At 44.9% G+C, this 16,011-nt stretch overlaps 1 pseudogene; it reads right to left on the bottom strand.

The window, feature by feature from the left end:
• Nucleotides 1–1,169: 1,169 nt before the first annotated feature.
• LOC125525638 lies at nucleotides 1,170–3,501 on the bottom strand (annotated as a pseudogene).
• Nucleotides 3,502–16,011: the final 12,510 nt, after the last annotated feature.

Here is a 16,011-nt window from a genome sequence, read left to right as displayed (position 1 = left end):
ATACTCTTCAGAGATAATCAGGTTCAGAGATTCATAGCCTGACACAAGGTCAACCAAGGCGTCGTTGACATGGACATGAACTAGGAAGCGGCGAAGACAGGATGCCGGTCATGTTTGGTCGACTATCGAGGTCGTTTCAAGCCTGAGACATTCCAGAGAAAGACTCTGTCCATTTCTTGTTGTTCTTCAGAGATACTGGCCAATAAAATTGTGCATCAGAGAAGCTTCTATGCCGCTTTGTTTTCTTGATGTCCAATCACCCAATGTAACTCGGTTTGGACAGAGTTGTGTCCTTGTGTGTTTGTGTACTAGAGTCAGGCAATTGCCCAATGAATTTGCTTTAACCCCAGTCTTGGAATTAATATTCGTAAAGTAAAACTAAATAGTACATTTTTTATGACAAAACCACATCCGGATCATTGTCCTGCGTTTATGTATATCCTTCGTTCTATCAAATAGATTACGGTTGGTTTCGTTTGAATAAAATGAATCCAGGGTGGAGCCCTATTTTCCTAAAAGGAAATGGATTACAAAATAGGACAAAGAATCAACACGACACCCACGTGTTACGACTAAACTGAAACACCTGATAGGAAAACGGGAAGCAAGAACAAAAATGCCTGCAAATTCTGTCAGAAATCACTGTCATGCTGAATGTTGTTATTTCGATCAAAATGACTGCAACTAACAACGTGAGTGCTGAACTGTGGGCTGCTGAGAGCACAGATCGTGTGCAACCTTACGATCATCAGAGTCCGGAAGAAAGACACTACTAAGAAATGCTAGACATTTTGGTATCAAGAGCACATATTACGGTAGGCACTGCAGCTTCAGTTACACACTTAGTTTCCTGTGCCTACTTTCTTCAGTTACTGCCAATATGGTTACTGCAGCTTCAGGTCCATTTTTCATGAAACCTCTCTAAAGAATGTCTGGTCATATACAAAAGAGTAAATTGCTAAAGAGAACAACCAAAGGACATCTAAACTCAAGTGCCCAACTAACAGCAAGAACAACCAAATCATTGTTCATATCAGATGCTTCATCTAAGAGAAATGCATAGTACAAAAGGAATGCAGGACCATTAACTCACTGCAAAAACCATAGCATCATCTAAGAAAAATACATACTAGTACGAAAGGAATGCAGGACCATCAAATCAATGCAAGAACCCCACAGTGAATGTCAGAAGAGCGACACTAAAACGATTACTTCAACCAGCATCACTACAGATTACAGAGTCGTTCAGCCATCGGATGAAACATTTTCACCAAGTTTAGCTAGCAGAAGAAACACGGGAGCTGCTGAGTTTTCTGAACCTATATCTATGTGTCTATAGGCAAAAGTAGGCGTCCAGTTCTGTTATCATCATATCCGAGGCGGCGCAACTTATGAACAGGTGAACTGTCAGGCCTCCAGCTATGAGCTTTCTCTATATTGCGTTGACATCAGGGTATCGCAGCTCATCGTACGCTGAATCAGCAGAATGTACGAACCAGTTAGGCGGCAGACCAATAATCAATAACGATATAAACAAGAAAAATCTGAAACAATATTATGTGCAAGGAACTAAGCTTTTTATGCACTACTGCAAGATACTACCTGAATTTTATTCACGGGTTAAAAAATTAGTATCTTCTCTGCAAAGGTGAAATGAGATGACTGAACTTGATTTGGCTTTTTAGGGTCCATAATTCTAATAATGGAAAATGTTACGAAATGGACGAACTGAATTATCTGAATCAAAGACAGAACTGTTCAGACCATCTTTTACCATGTGTACAGAGTCACAGATAAATCCACATGGCACCTACTATTTCCATCCAACTACTTTTACCTTACAGACTACAGCAATTTCAGACAAGTTCCAAGCACGATCAAATTAGCACTAGCAGTAGCACTCCAATAAAGTAAGACTCCAAATATCGTGTTCATGCAGCAAAATAGTATTTACACCGACATCTGTGCTTTGTGTGTAGCAGATTCGAGACCAACATTACTTTTCTCGCTAAAGAAGATCAGTAGGAAGCAGATGAACAATCTAAATCTCAGAGTAATGCAAAAAAATAACAAGACCAAGAATACAGCCCACAAAACCTGAATACAACTTATGTGCAGAAACAAGATTCAGTTTAGTGTTGTTGGAACCTAAATTTTGTTCACAGGTTATTCAATGCAAGTAAAATGGGTCAAATCAAACGGATATCACCATCTTCTCTGTTAATTCTGAAAAGAGATGAATCAACTGACTAACTTCCACAGATCATCTTTCATTTATCTAAAAGATTACTGCAGTTGCAGACAATTCCCAACACCTAACAAGTTTCAGACACAACAGTTTCAATTAACTTTTTTTCAGTCTATAACAGTTTCAGTAAACTGTTTCTCAGACTATAACAGTTTCAGTAAAAAAAAATTCAAACACAAGCAGATTAGCCATGCAGCAAATAGTAACTGCACCAAAAGTGAATCTGTAAATTGTGCATAACAAAATCAATCAAGACTACCATCAGGAAATCTTTAGGTAGTATGAGTTGTGAGTTGTGACATGGAGGGAGGCTCTCACCAGGGGTCCCGGACATCATCACGACAATCTGGTGGGCCTCGGCGTGGCCAGAGTAGCGGGGCAGATCGACGACGAGTGGAGTCGGCCTCCCTTAGAGGCCCGCCCGGACGCACATGGCGATGCCGTCGGGGTACTGGCCGTCGATGAAGGCGATGCGGTCGGCCAGCTCGTTCCTCAGGTGGTTCACGGACCTCCCCCTGAAAGGGAAGATGTGCCAGTTTTCCTCGTCGTAGAACCCCTCGGCGTTCGCTCGCACGAACACGATCGTCCGCCACGCCTGGCCGAGCACCATGTAGAGGACGCGGTTCTGCGGTTGAGTCAAGAAGTAGGAATTTGGCAAGAGCAGATCAGGAATTGCTCTTGAGCGAATGAATTGGCAATTCGAGAAGCTGGTCATGGCGAACTCACGGGCGGGCCAGGAAGGTCAGGCATGCCCGCCTCTCTGGCGGGGATGGGCTCGACGATCCAGTGCGCCATGTTGCTGACTCTGTCCATGTCCTCGACGCTGACGCCGGTGTTCCAGCGGAGGTACCTGCCGTTGGCGCGGAGGTAGCAGCCGCCGACGTTGCGGAGCATGACGTCGTCACCGGAGCCCGCCCCGAAGGCCTCCCACATGATGGCCTGCACGTCCGGCTCATCGTAGTTGCGCTGCTCGGCGCGAAAGCCGTTGTGGCCGAGCCCGAGCGGCGCGCGCCTGGCCGTGGCGGCGAGGTAGCGGCCGTAGGCGGCGCTGTGGAGGAGCAGGTACACGGCGTCGCCCTCGCCGTGGTAGATGTGCACCGTCCACGCGGCCTTCAGCGAGGCGCGGCGGTCGCGAAGGGAGACGGTCTTCCCGTCGCTGTTGGCCTTGAGGTACGTGCCGTGCACGCGGCTCCGCAGCCACACGTGCTGCCTGTCGTGGAACCTGTCCATCGGTCGCCGGCGCTGGAGAGCAGAGGCGGTGGGCGCTGCTGCGCGGTGGCGAGAGGTGGGGTTTCTTGGCACTCCGGCGAGGAGAGGCGAGCTCTGTTGGCTGTTGGTTGCGGCGGTTACGTCGGGCGCCAAGGCGGGGTATTTCAAGGTGCCTGACCCCATCGCCGTCCTGGGCTTCGGGCCTGCGGCCCCTTTCCTCTGCCTCGGCCCACGCTCCCGAAGAGAGCGAGCCACCATCGGCCCCTTTCCGGCAACACGGCTTGCTTCTAGAGAGTGCTGTTGACATGCGTGTTGCTTGTGCTGCTTGCTGCCCTCTGCCCCGTGCTCTCAAGTGTACGTGCGTGACACCTCGGTGGTGGGATGTGCTGGTGTTTTGCAATGAACCAACGGATAGGGACACTTGCAAATGCTCTCGCCATGCCGGGGTTTAAGGACCACAATGGCGAATTGCCCCTTGAAATGAGATCTGGAAATTGCATGTCGCGGAACAACAATTTACACAAAAAAATTATAAGTCATAGATAACATGATGAAGACCCAGAAGCTTGGCAGAGGATTAAATTGACAATTGTCAGTTTAGTATGTCCTCTTGAAAACGATGAAGGAAACAACAGTGTAGCATATTAATGTATGGGTTAATATATGGCATCTAGATGTGAGATAATATCTCACATCTAAGTATGACATCAGCACTTTTGTGGTCTCTTTTATTTGTTTGTTTGTTTTTGTGTGTGTTGGGCCTGTTAGTTTGTCGGAGAGAAGACTTCCTTTCCTCCGCCTGATTTTTTTTAGGGTACTTTTCCTCGGAATATCCTAACGGACGCTCATTGCGGCAGAATGTCGAGCTAACGCACAGACGCGAGCGACCTAGCGATCACGATGGGCCGGCCCAACTACAAGATAGTACACGCGCTACATTATCCGGTTTTGGGAACTTTCTGGAAGGTTCCTGACCGGTTTTGGGAACCTTCCAGAAGGTTCTTGAACCGGTTTTTCTTTTTCTGTTTATTTTTTCTTTCTATTTTTTTCTTCTTTCTTTGTTTTTCTGTTTCCTTATTTCATTTTTCAATTCCTTTTTCTTCTCTTTCTATTTCCCTTTTTGTTCTTCAGATTTGCAAATTCCTTTCTGTTTCTTTTTTCTTTTCTTCTTTTTTCGTTTTTTGTTTGTTTTCTTTCTTTGGTTTCTTATTTCATTCTCTTTTCTCTTTTTTTTCAAAATATTCAAATTTTGTTTGCCTTTCCATAAAATTTTCAGTTTTTTAAAAAATGTTCTCAAAATTCAAAAATTGTTCTCGTTACACAAAAAAGTTCAAAACTTTCGAAATTAATATAATGTACCAGACTTCAATTATTTCATTCACGTTTTCAAAAAATGTTCGCGCTTCCAAATTTGTTCGGGATTTTTCAAATTTGTTCTCCGTTTCAAAATTTGTTCTCAATATTCAAAAAATGTTCGTGCTTTAAGAAATTGTTCGCGCTTCCAAATTTGTTCTAAGTTTCAAAATTTGTTCTCAAGATTCAAAAAAAATGTTCATGCTTTAAAAAAATCTGCGCTTCCAAATTTGTTCTCCGTTTCAAAAAATTTTCTCAAGATTAAAAAAATCCGTGCTCTAAAAAATGTTCATGTTCAAATTTTGTTCTTGATTTCAAAATTTTGTTCTCTAAATTCAAAAAATGTTCGGGATTTTAAAATATGTTCATTTTATCAAAACTTTGTTCAAGCTTTTTAGTTTTTCTACTAAAATTTGGAAAGTGTTCGCTTTTTAAAAAACACTTTTTCAAAATAATTTTTGCGTTAGGAATTTGAGAAAATGTTCGGATCTACATTACATTTAGCTTCGCGCGCCAAGGCAAACCAAGAATGCTTGTCCATCGCGTTGGCTAGGCTAGTGCATACAAAGATGGAGGTCCCTGGTTCGATCCCTTCCTCGAGCGGAGTATTTTTGGGGATATTTCACTGCGTTGCGCTAATGGGCCGGCCCAGCTAGAGACGCGCCTGTGCGTCGGCTCGACATAGGAGCTCTCCTTTTCCTCCGCCTGATAAAATGCACGCGTCAGCCAGGCTGTCAACCACGTGTGCTGACGAGGCCCACTACCACGTCCTGTCCTCTTTCCTAAAGCCAGCCCATCCGCCGCTTGCTCCATATTGCGCTGCACGCACATTTGTTCTCCCGGCTATGGTCACTGTTTTTTTAGCTTAGGCTACGCTCACTGGTGTAATCCCATTGACTTTGTTACCTTTCTGGTGGGAGTACTACTGGCTACTAGTACTAGTCACTGTACACAACAAAATACTATGCCTGTTTTACTTTTTATTACTTACAAAAGAAGACACAAATAAGCACACTCAGAAATATTACTGTGTATTTTGCAACGCCGTTTGGGCATCGCTGCCCATCCGCCGCTTGCTCCATATTGCGCTGCACGCACATTTGTTCTCCCGGCTATGGTCACTGTTTTTTTAGCTTAGGCTACGCTCACTGGTGTAATCCCATTGACTTTGTTACCTTTCTGGTGGGAGTACTACTGGCTACTAGTACTAGTCACTGTACACAACAAAATACTATGCCTGTTTTACTTTTTATTACTTACAAAAGAAGACACAAATAAGCACACTCAGAAATATTACTGTGTATTTTGCAACGCCGTTTGGGCATCGCTGCCCATCCGCCGCTTGCTCCATATTGCGCTGCACGCACATTTGTTCTCCCGGCTATGGTCACTGTTTTTTTAGCTTAGGCTACGCTCACTGGTGTAATCCCATTGACTTTGTTACCTTTCTGGTGGGAGTACTACTGGCTACTAGTACTAGTCACTGTACACAACAAAATACTATGCCTGTTTTACTTTTTATTACTTACAAAAGAAGACACAAATAAGCACACTCAGAAATATTACTGTGTATTTTGCAACGCCGTTTGGGCATCGCTGCCCATCCGCCGCTTGCTCCATATTGCGCTGCACGCACATTTGTTCTCCCGGCTATGGTCACTGTTTTTTTAGCTTAGGCTACGCTCACTGGTGTAATCCCATTGACTTTGTTACCTTTCTGGTGGGAGTACTACTGGCTACTAGTACTAGTCACTGTACACAACAAAATACTATGCCTGTTTTACTTTTTATTACTTACAAAAGAAGACACAAATAAGCACACTCAGAAATATTACTGTGTATTTTGCAACGCCGTTTGGGCATCGCTGCCCATCCGCCGCTTGCTCCATATTGCGCTGCACGCACATTTGTTCTCCCGGCTATGGTCACTGTTTTTTTAGCTTAGGCTACGCTCACTGGTGTAATCCCATTGACTTTGTTACCTTTCTGGTGGGAGTACTACTGGCTACTAGTACTAGTCACTGTACACAACAAAATACTATGCCTGTTTTACTTTTTATTACTTACAAAAGAAGACACAAATAAGCACACTCAGAAATATTACTGTGTATTTTGCAACGCCGTTTGGGCATCGCTGCCCATCCGCCGCTTGCTCCATATTGCGCTGCACGCACATTTGTTCTCCCGGCTATGGTCACTGTTTTTTTAGCTTAGGCTACGCTCACTGGTGTAATCCCATTGACTTTGTTACCTTTCTGGTGGGAGTACTACTGGCTACTAGTACTAGTCACTGTACACAACAAAATACTATGCCTGTTTTACTTTTTATTACTTACAAAAGAAGACACAAATAAGCACACTCAGAAATATTACTGTGTATTTTGCAACGCCGTTTGGGCATCGCTGCCCATCCGCCGCTTGCTCCATATTGCGCTGCACGCACATTTGTTCTCCCGGCTATGGTCACTGTTTTTTTAGCTTAGGCTACGCTCACTGGTGTAATCCCATTGACTTTGTTACCTTTCTGGTGGGAGTACTACTGGCTACTAGTACTAGTCACTGTACACAACAAAATACTATGCCTGTTTTACTTTTTATTACTTACAAAAGAAGACACAAATAAGCACACTCAGAAATATTACTGTGTATTTTGCAACGCCGTTTGGGCATCGCTGCCCATCCGCCGCTTGCTCCATATTGCGCTGCACGCACATTTGTTCTCCCGGCTATGGTCACTGTTTTTTTAGCTTAGGCTACGCTCACTGGTGTAATCCCATTGACTTTGTTACCTTTCTGGTGGGAGTACTACTGGCTACTAGTACTAGTCACTGTACACAACAAAATACTATGCCTGTTTTACTTTTTATTACTTACAAAAGAAGACACAAATAAGCACACTCAGAAATATTACTGTGTATTTTGCAACGCCGTTTGGGCATCGCTGCCCATCCGCCGCTTGCTCCATATTGCGCTGCACGCACATTTGTTCTCCCGGCTATGGTCACTGTTTTTTTAGCTTAGGCTACGCTCACTGGTGTAATCCCATTGACTTTGTTACCTTTCTGGTGGGAGTACTACTGGCTACTAGTACTAGTCACTGTACACAACAAAATACTATGCCTGTTTTACTTTTTATTACTTACAAAAGAAGACACAAATAAGCACACTCAGAAATATTACTGTGTATTTTGCAACGCCGTTTGGGCATCGCTGCCCATCCGCCGCTTGCTCCATATTGCGCTGCACGCACATTTGTTCTCCCGGCTATGGTCACTGTTTTTTTAGCTTAGGCTACGCTCACTGGTGTAATCCCATTGACTTTGTTACCTTTCTGGTGGGAGTACTACTGGCTACTAGTACTAGTCACTGTACACAACAAAATACTATGCCTGTTTTACTTTTTATTACTTACAAAAGAAGACACAAATAAGCACACTCAGAAATATTACTGTGTATTTTGCAACGCCGTTTGGGCATCGCTGCCCATCCGCCGCTTGCTCCATATTGCGCTGCACGCACATTTGTTCTCCCGGCTATGGTCACTGTTTTTTTAGCTTAGGCTACGCTCACTGGTGTAATCCCATTGACTTTGTTACCTTTCTGGTGGGAGTACTACTGGCTACTAGTACTAGTCACTGTACACAACAAAATACTATGCCTGTTTTACTTTTTATTACTTACAAAAGAAGACACAAATAAGCACACTCAGAAATATTACTGTGTATTTTGCAACGCCGTTTGGGCATCGCTGCTTCAAGCGAGACATGCGCCATCGCAATAAAATATTATGTTGTATTTATGTAATATTTTTGTCAAAATGAGAACATTTCTTGAAAATGTGATTTTTTATAGAGACGACAAATTTTGAAATTGAGATATGTTTCTGTAAAAATGAGAATTTTTTTTAAAATTTAGAAACATTTTTTTGAAAATAAGAAATACTTTTACAAACTTGTAAACATTTTATGAAAACATGGACATTTTTTTGAAAAGAAGAAATAACTTTACAAACTTCTAAACATTTTATGAAAACATGGACATTTTTTTGAAAAATGTTTAGACATTTTCAAAAATTTGAACATTTTTAGAAATTTGCAAACAATTTTTGGAAACGTTAACATTGTATAAAACATTTTGATCTTGTCTTGAAAAGCACGTACATTTTTTTAACTTGTGAACATTTTTTGAAAAGCATGAACACATTTTCAAATTTTCAAATTTTATGATAAACACGAACAATTTTGGAAAATGAAAAACTTATGAATTTTGGAACATGTTTTGAAAGTTGTGAATTTACCCAAAAAAAGGAAAAGATTCAGAAAATGAAAATGAAAAAAATGAGATCGACTTTTGAAAATAGAAAAATTAAACGGAGAGGAAAACCTATGAATAAAAAATTATTAAAAGGTCGTGCTTCAGTTGGAAGTAGTAAGTGGACTTGCAATTGGAATTAAAAAAGCTCGGACCCCGGTTGCAAGTCGAGAGTGGACTTGCAACTCTGACAAACAAGTTTGGGCCCCCTAGTTGTGAGTCGAGGGTGGACTTGCAACTGCGACAAAAAAGGTCGAAACCCTAGTTGCGAGTTGAGGATGGACTTGCAACTTGGACAAAAAAGGTTAGGCCCCAATTGCGGGTCGAAAGTGGACTTGCAATTGGGACAAATAAGGTCATATTCCTGTTGCAAGGTGATGGTGGACTTGCAACTAAAAAAGTTTGGTACTAGTTGTGAGTTGAGTGTGGACTTACAACTGCGACAAAAAAGGTCGGGGCCCAATTGCGAGGTGAAGATGGACTTGCAACTGGGAAAAAAAAGTCGGGCCCCAAGTACTAGTCGAGGATGGGATTGCAACTGGGAAAAAAGGTCGGTCCCGAGTTGAGGGTGGACTTACAACTAGAAGAAAGAAAAGTCGGGCCCCAGCTGTGAGTCGAGCGTGGACTTGCAACTGGGAAATAAATTGTCGAGCCCAAGTTGCGAGTTGAAGGTATACTTGCAACTGGGACAAAAAAGGATGGGCCCTAGTTGTGAGTCGAGGGTGGACTTGCAACTGAGACAAAAAAAGGCCTGACCCTAGTTGCGAGTTGAGGGCGGACTTGCAAGTGGGACAACTACCCAAAATTACTATACCATTTACGAGTCGAGTATGGACCTACGACTAGGACAATAACAAAGTATGAGCCGAGTTGCGAGACGAGCATGGATTCGCAACTGGGATAAAAAATGAAAATACATGCCCGGTTGCAAGTCGAGGATGCACTCGCAAATGGGATAACTACGAGCTCATTTGTGAGTCGAGGGTGGACTTGCAACTGGGGCAACTATCAAAATATGAGCCCAGTTGTGAGTCAATGATCGACCTGCAACTGGTTTGGAATAAACTATGAGCCCAGTCGTGAGTCATGGGTGGACTTGTAACTGGGATGGAAAAACACATGCTTCAGTTGCTAGTTGAGGGTGGGCTTGCAACTCGGATAACTACAAGCCTGGTTACAAGTCGAGGTGGATTTGCAACTAGGACAACTACAAAAATGATAAGTCCGGTTACGAGTCAAGGGTCGACTTACAAATCGATGAAACAAACTGTAGACCCAGTTACAAGTCAAGGAGATGGTCGTACACATTTCCATCGCTGCATCTAGAAAAGAGCTTAGGCCCCAGTTACAACTGGGACTAAAAAAGCATGGGCCCCAGTTGCTAGTCGAGGGTGGACTTGCAACTCTGACAAGAAAGGTTGGGCCCTAGTTGCGAGTCGAGGGTGGACTTGCAATTGGGACAAAAAAGGAAAGACACAAGTTGCAAGTTGAGGGTGGATTTGCAACTGGTACAAAAAAGGTCAAACCTTACTTGCGAGTCGAGGGTGAAATTGCAACTGGGACTAAAAAAGTTTGGGCCCCAATTGCGAGTCAAGGGTGGACTTGCAACTCCGATAAGAAAGGTTGGGCCCTAGTTGTGAGTCGAGGGTGGACTTGCAACTGGGACAAAAAAGGTCAGACACCAATTGCAAGTTGAGGGTGGATTTGCAACTGGTACAAAAAAGGTCAAACCCTACTTGCGAGTCGAGGGTAAAATTGCAACTGGGACTAAAAAAGTTTGGGCCCCAGTTGCGAGTCAAGGGTGGACCTACAACTCCGATAAGAAAGTTTGGGCCCTAATTGCGAGTCGAGGGTGGACTTGCAACTGGGACAATAAAGGTCAGACACCAATTGCGAGTTGAGGGTGGATTTGCAACTGGCACAAAAAAAGGTCATGTGCTAATTGCGAGTCGAGGGTGGACTTGCAGCTGGGACTAAAAAAGCTCGGGCCCAGTTGCGAGTCGTGGGTGGACTTGCAACTCCAACAAGAAAGGTTGGGCCCAGTTGTGAGTCGAGGGTGAACTTGCAACTCGAACAAAAAAGTTGGGCCCTAATTGCGAGTTGAGGGTGGATTTGCAACTGGGACAAAAAAGGTCATTTGCTAGTTGCGAGTCGAGGGTGGACTTGCAGCTAGGACTAAAAAAGCTCGGGCCCAGTTGCGAGTCGTGGGTGGACTTGCAACTCCAACAAGAAAGGTTGGGCCCCAGTTGCGAGTCGAGGGTGAACTTGCAACTCGAACAAAAAAGGTTGGGCCCTATTGCGAGTGAAGGGTGGACTTGCAACTGGGTCAAAGAAAAGGTTGGTCTCCAATTGAGTCGAGAGTGAACTTGTAAATGGGAGAAAAAATTGGCCACAATTATGAGTCATAATGAGCTTGCAACTGGGACAAAACAGATCGGGCCCTAGTTGCAGCCGCATAACAAAGATGATAACAGGAAAGACAACGAACATGGCATCATGTCTCTTCCGCTTCTATAGAAAAAGGTCAATAAGAAATGGCAAAATAATCCCCCAAAAAATGACCATGGAAAAACAAAACAGAGGCAAAAAATGGGCCTACAAAAACCGGTTGACAAACTAGACACGCTCAACAAAAACAACATCTAGTCAAATTTGCGCAAAGATTACAATGAATAGATCAGACAAACCACACCAAAATGAAGTGGGGTCATGTTTGCGCAAAAAACAACAACAAATTTGATTGAAAAAATGTTCAAATGTTTATAAATATTCATGAATTTAAAAAACATAAATTCAAATAAGTGTTCACAAATTAAAAAATTCAAGAATTTTAGTAAGTTTTTGCACACTTCAAAAAATGTTCGTGTCCTAAAAATACCATGAATTAGAAAAATGGAAAAGGAGAAGAATGACAAAAGAAAAAAAAACGCTCAAACAAAGGGAAGAGAGAAAAGGAGAGGAAGTGCCAAATAGAGAGTGAGAGCAGAGGCGTCCGTTGCCACTTATTATTCTGTAGCAGAAAAAAACAAATTAAAAAAAGCAATGTCTCACCGTATCAAGCCGACAAAAAAGGAACAAAGCAACGCCAAACAGCCTGGAAAAAACAAAACAACAGACCGGCAAACCACAGCAACGACCTCGACACGGGCCGCACGCGAGACCGCAGCGAGCGTGCGCCAGCCAACAACGATCCAACCACGTTCGCGCGAATCTCAAAGCAGGACGAGATCCAACGGCTCTAGACTTAAATGTGAGATAGCAATGTGAAATAGCCAAACTTAAAGACAAATAGAACAAAAAAAATAAAAAGAGAAAGCCCTGAACAAAAAAGACAAAGAAAAACAAAAAAAAAAGGGATTGGAAGCTTCTCCCAAAACCGGTAGAAAGAGCCCTTCACAGAGCACCTCATTCGCACACGTGGGAGACAAAAAAATAAACAATTGTCATGAAGCAGGAAATTTACAAGGACATACAACGACTAGGCACACTTTCCTCAACAACAAAAATTCGCGTTTTCCCCTGGCTGAAAGCACAAAGCACAAAAACAGGGGACAAACATAAAACGGAAAAGCCCACAACGAGCGACAAGAGGCCAGAACTGCCCCACACAGGACACGGGCTGGAGACTGGCCGCCCCACCTCGCACGGAACACGGGCTGCCGCGCGACAAATGCGACTCCAGCGGGCGCCTGAGCAAGCCGAATAATCTGCGGGAATCTTAAAGACAAACAAGATCCAATGATTTTGGACTTAGATGTGAGATAACTATTTCACATCTAGATGTGAAATAGCAAACCTGTTACTGTATTATAGTAATGAATACTTTCTCTTCTCGAAATAAGCTTTCACCCACTTTATAAATAAAGCAACTAACACATCGATACAACAAGTTTAAGTGCGGCGCCAAATAATTAGTAGTCTACTGGGGTAATAACACAAACATGCCCAAAAGAAAGCAAAAATGAAAAATGAAAAAAAAATACCACCAACTGGACGGAAGCTTGGGTGATCTATGAAGAAGCAAGACGGTGCACGGTATCTGTCTGCCGTGGGCCCATGCCGGTCACGACCCGGTGTCTCGAAAGCGGGTGTTGATGCTACAAAAATTGAAGGATTTAAAGATAGAGTTAGAGACCTGCCTAAAGAAGGCTCGCTCAATCACTTTCTTATTACGCCTCGGCCACCGGGTTCAAGCTAGCTCCACGGACACAAGTCAGAAGAGGCGTCTCCTCCTCCCGGTCTGGTTGACATGGATTTGTAGGAACACGACCAGAACCTCATGGACAAAGCTCCACAGGAATATCGCAGCAGTGCAAAAGAAGATGTGTGTTCCCATCTCCAGAACACCCCAAAGGGGGATGCAAGGCGATCGACGCTCCCGAGCCCCACCTCTGTACGGGCTCCATCCTTCCCCAAATGGACATGCGGCGGTGGCGGCCGTGGCCAGCAACACCGCTCCTTCCCTTTCCCAACAAGCCTCTTCCTTCGCACTGGATTGGTCCCTCTCCTTGCTTTGCCACAACACATCATCTCGGTCAAGAAGCGGCTGGTAGCATTGGCCCCTCTCCTTGCCCTGCCATAGTGCGTTGTCGTGGCCACGCCACGAAGCAGGCGTCGACGAAGGTGACAGGGATGATGACTATAAGGCGGCCGAGGAGGCGCTCGACGTCCCACCGATAGGAGTTGATTACCCGGTGGCGGGGCGAGAACTCCGCCATGGTTGACCGACGAATTTTACGAGTTGTGCACATGGGATCTAGCCAAGTTACGGTGTGCCGGATGCATGGAACTTGGAGTGGTGGGTTAGCAGCTAGGGCAAAGTACGAAATGCACGACCAAGACGAACGGCCTGATCTCTCTTGATCAGGCAAACAGAGCCGGTCCTTTTTTCTTTTGTTTTTCTTTTGGATGATGAGATGACAAACGTAGCTTGCCCAGCCCACCTCGTCGCTCATCCTGGGCTCAAGCAGTCAGGACAGGACCCAATGCGTGCGACCATGTACGCAATTCCTATTTGTTGCGCTCAACACATTTTTCTTTTTTGCGATAGAAAAAAAGTTCTATTCCATATGCATAGGGTTACAATCGAGAGGCATCAACTTCTTAATACAAGGTGGGCTTCAATGAACCAGCTCGTGTCTTCTCTCAACCAGTTCGACAACCCGCTTCTTTTTGAAGTCCTCCGCTGTGGCAGCTGTCATGGTAGCATTGACGACGTCCGGCGGCGCTCCATTGCAGCGCCGGCAAAGCTTCAACGCCCCTAAAATGCTTCATTGAATCTCCAGCGCGCTCCGTTGCAACTCCGGCGACGCTTCGTTGCAGCTCCACCAGCGATTCATTGCAACCACGCGCGCTTCACTTCAACTCCGACGGCTCCGCCGATGCTTCATCGCAACTCCGGCGAGCCTACTCTGCTTCATCGGCTGTTGCAGCTCGCCGGCCAGCCTTCAGCACCGCACCCTTGCAGCACCAGCTGAGCGTCGACGTCCCGATGCGACAGGTGGTCAGTTGCAGACCGACGGCAAGCCTCGGACGGCGGTGCTGCACCGCGGCACGAAAAGAACTCTGATGTAGCACCGTCGACGACCCCCGACGAAGCTCCATTGCAGCCGAGACGGAGCTCCAACAACTCCGGCGACGCTTCATTGCAACACCGAGCGCTACATCACAGCTCCGGGGTCGCCCGCGAGTGTTGCATCGCAGCACCCGAAGCCGTCGACGAAGCTCCTTTGCAGCACCGAGGTTTCATGGCAACTCTGGGCCGCCGGCGAGTGCTTCATTGCAGCACTAGGATCCGCCGACGAGGCTCCATCGCAGCTTTGGGCCGCCGGCGAGTGCTGCATCGCAGCACCGGGAGCCATCAGCGAGCGCTCCATTGCAGCGCCACCGTGAGACCCTCAGCGCGACCCCCATTGCAACGCTGGTGATCCCCTTGCACCAGGGTCAATGGGCGGGCTTGCAGCGGGCGTCATCTCCTAGATGCCCATTGTAGCACACGAGCAACGTCCCCTCCCCCCAGGCTGTCGGTGCTGCAACGTCGGCGACGAGCCCTTACGGCAGCATCGCGTCTGCAGCGTCTCCGGCTGGCCATCCAGCGCCGGTGAGTTTGCCTCATCTCCACGATGGCAGCATCGCGTCTGCAACATCTCCTTTAAAAAAAGAGGCCAACGGCGGCGCCTCCCACACACGACCGCGCTCGGCTGCTGCTTCGATTCACCGGTGAAAAAATGGGGCGGGCGATGGAGGAGAGCATTGGCCGGAGGGAGGAAAACGAGCTAGCTAGATCTCACAGGAGCGAGGGTCAACGAACCGGAACCGGATCCTCTAGCGTGCTACAATGTTTGCCTAGTGTAAAATGAAGAAGAAAAATTAGGGACTGTTAGTAGGTACTTTCTCCGTCTTGATATAAGGTGTATAGATTTTAAAAAAAAAGTCCAAAATATAAGGTGTATTGTGTTGCATCACTCGTTTGGATAATTTTTTTTAGGGATTTAATTACATTTTCTTATATCATGTAAGCTCCTCTATTTTCTTATGTCAATTAGTCATGTGTAATCTCACTCAAAACCTGTAAAATTTTTCCTCCACGTGCGCTCTTTAATTTCCGTGCCAATAACTATACACCCTATATCTAGGAACGGAGGGAGTAGTTAGTAGGTTGTTTACTGTTGGTATTTACTGTAGATATAAATAATTTAAAATTAATTTTATTTCACCATCAATTTGTTTACATGTAATTACTATAAATGTACATGGTAGATCATCAATTTGCAAATTAATTTAAATTATTTTAGTCATAATCATATGAATAGAAAAAAGGAAAATTAAAGTATTACAGCTTTTTTAACTTTTCTTCACAATATTAAAGGATCCGGTTCCCAACGATCTTT

Source organism: Triticum urartu, chromosome 7, assembly GCF_003073215.2.
Source record: "Triticum urartu cultivar G1812 chromosome 7, Tu2.1, whole genome shotgun sequence".
In the NCBI taxonomy this organism is placed as follows: domain Eukaryota; kingdom Viridiplantae; phylum Streptophyta; class Magnoliopsida; order Poales; family Poaceae; genus Triticum; species Triticum urartu.
Note: the sequence above shows the minus strand (reverse complement) of the source record. Positions and strands in the feature narration are given on the sequence as shown.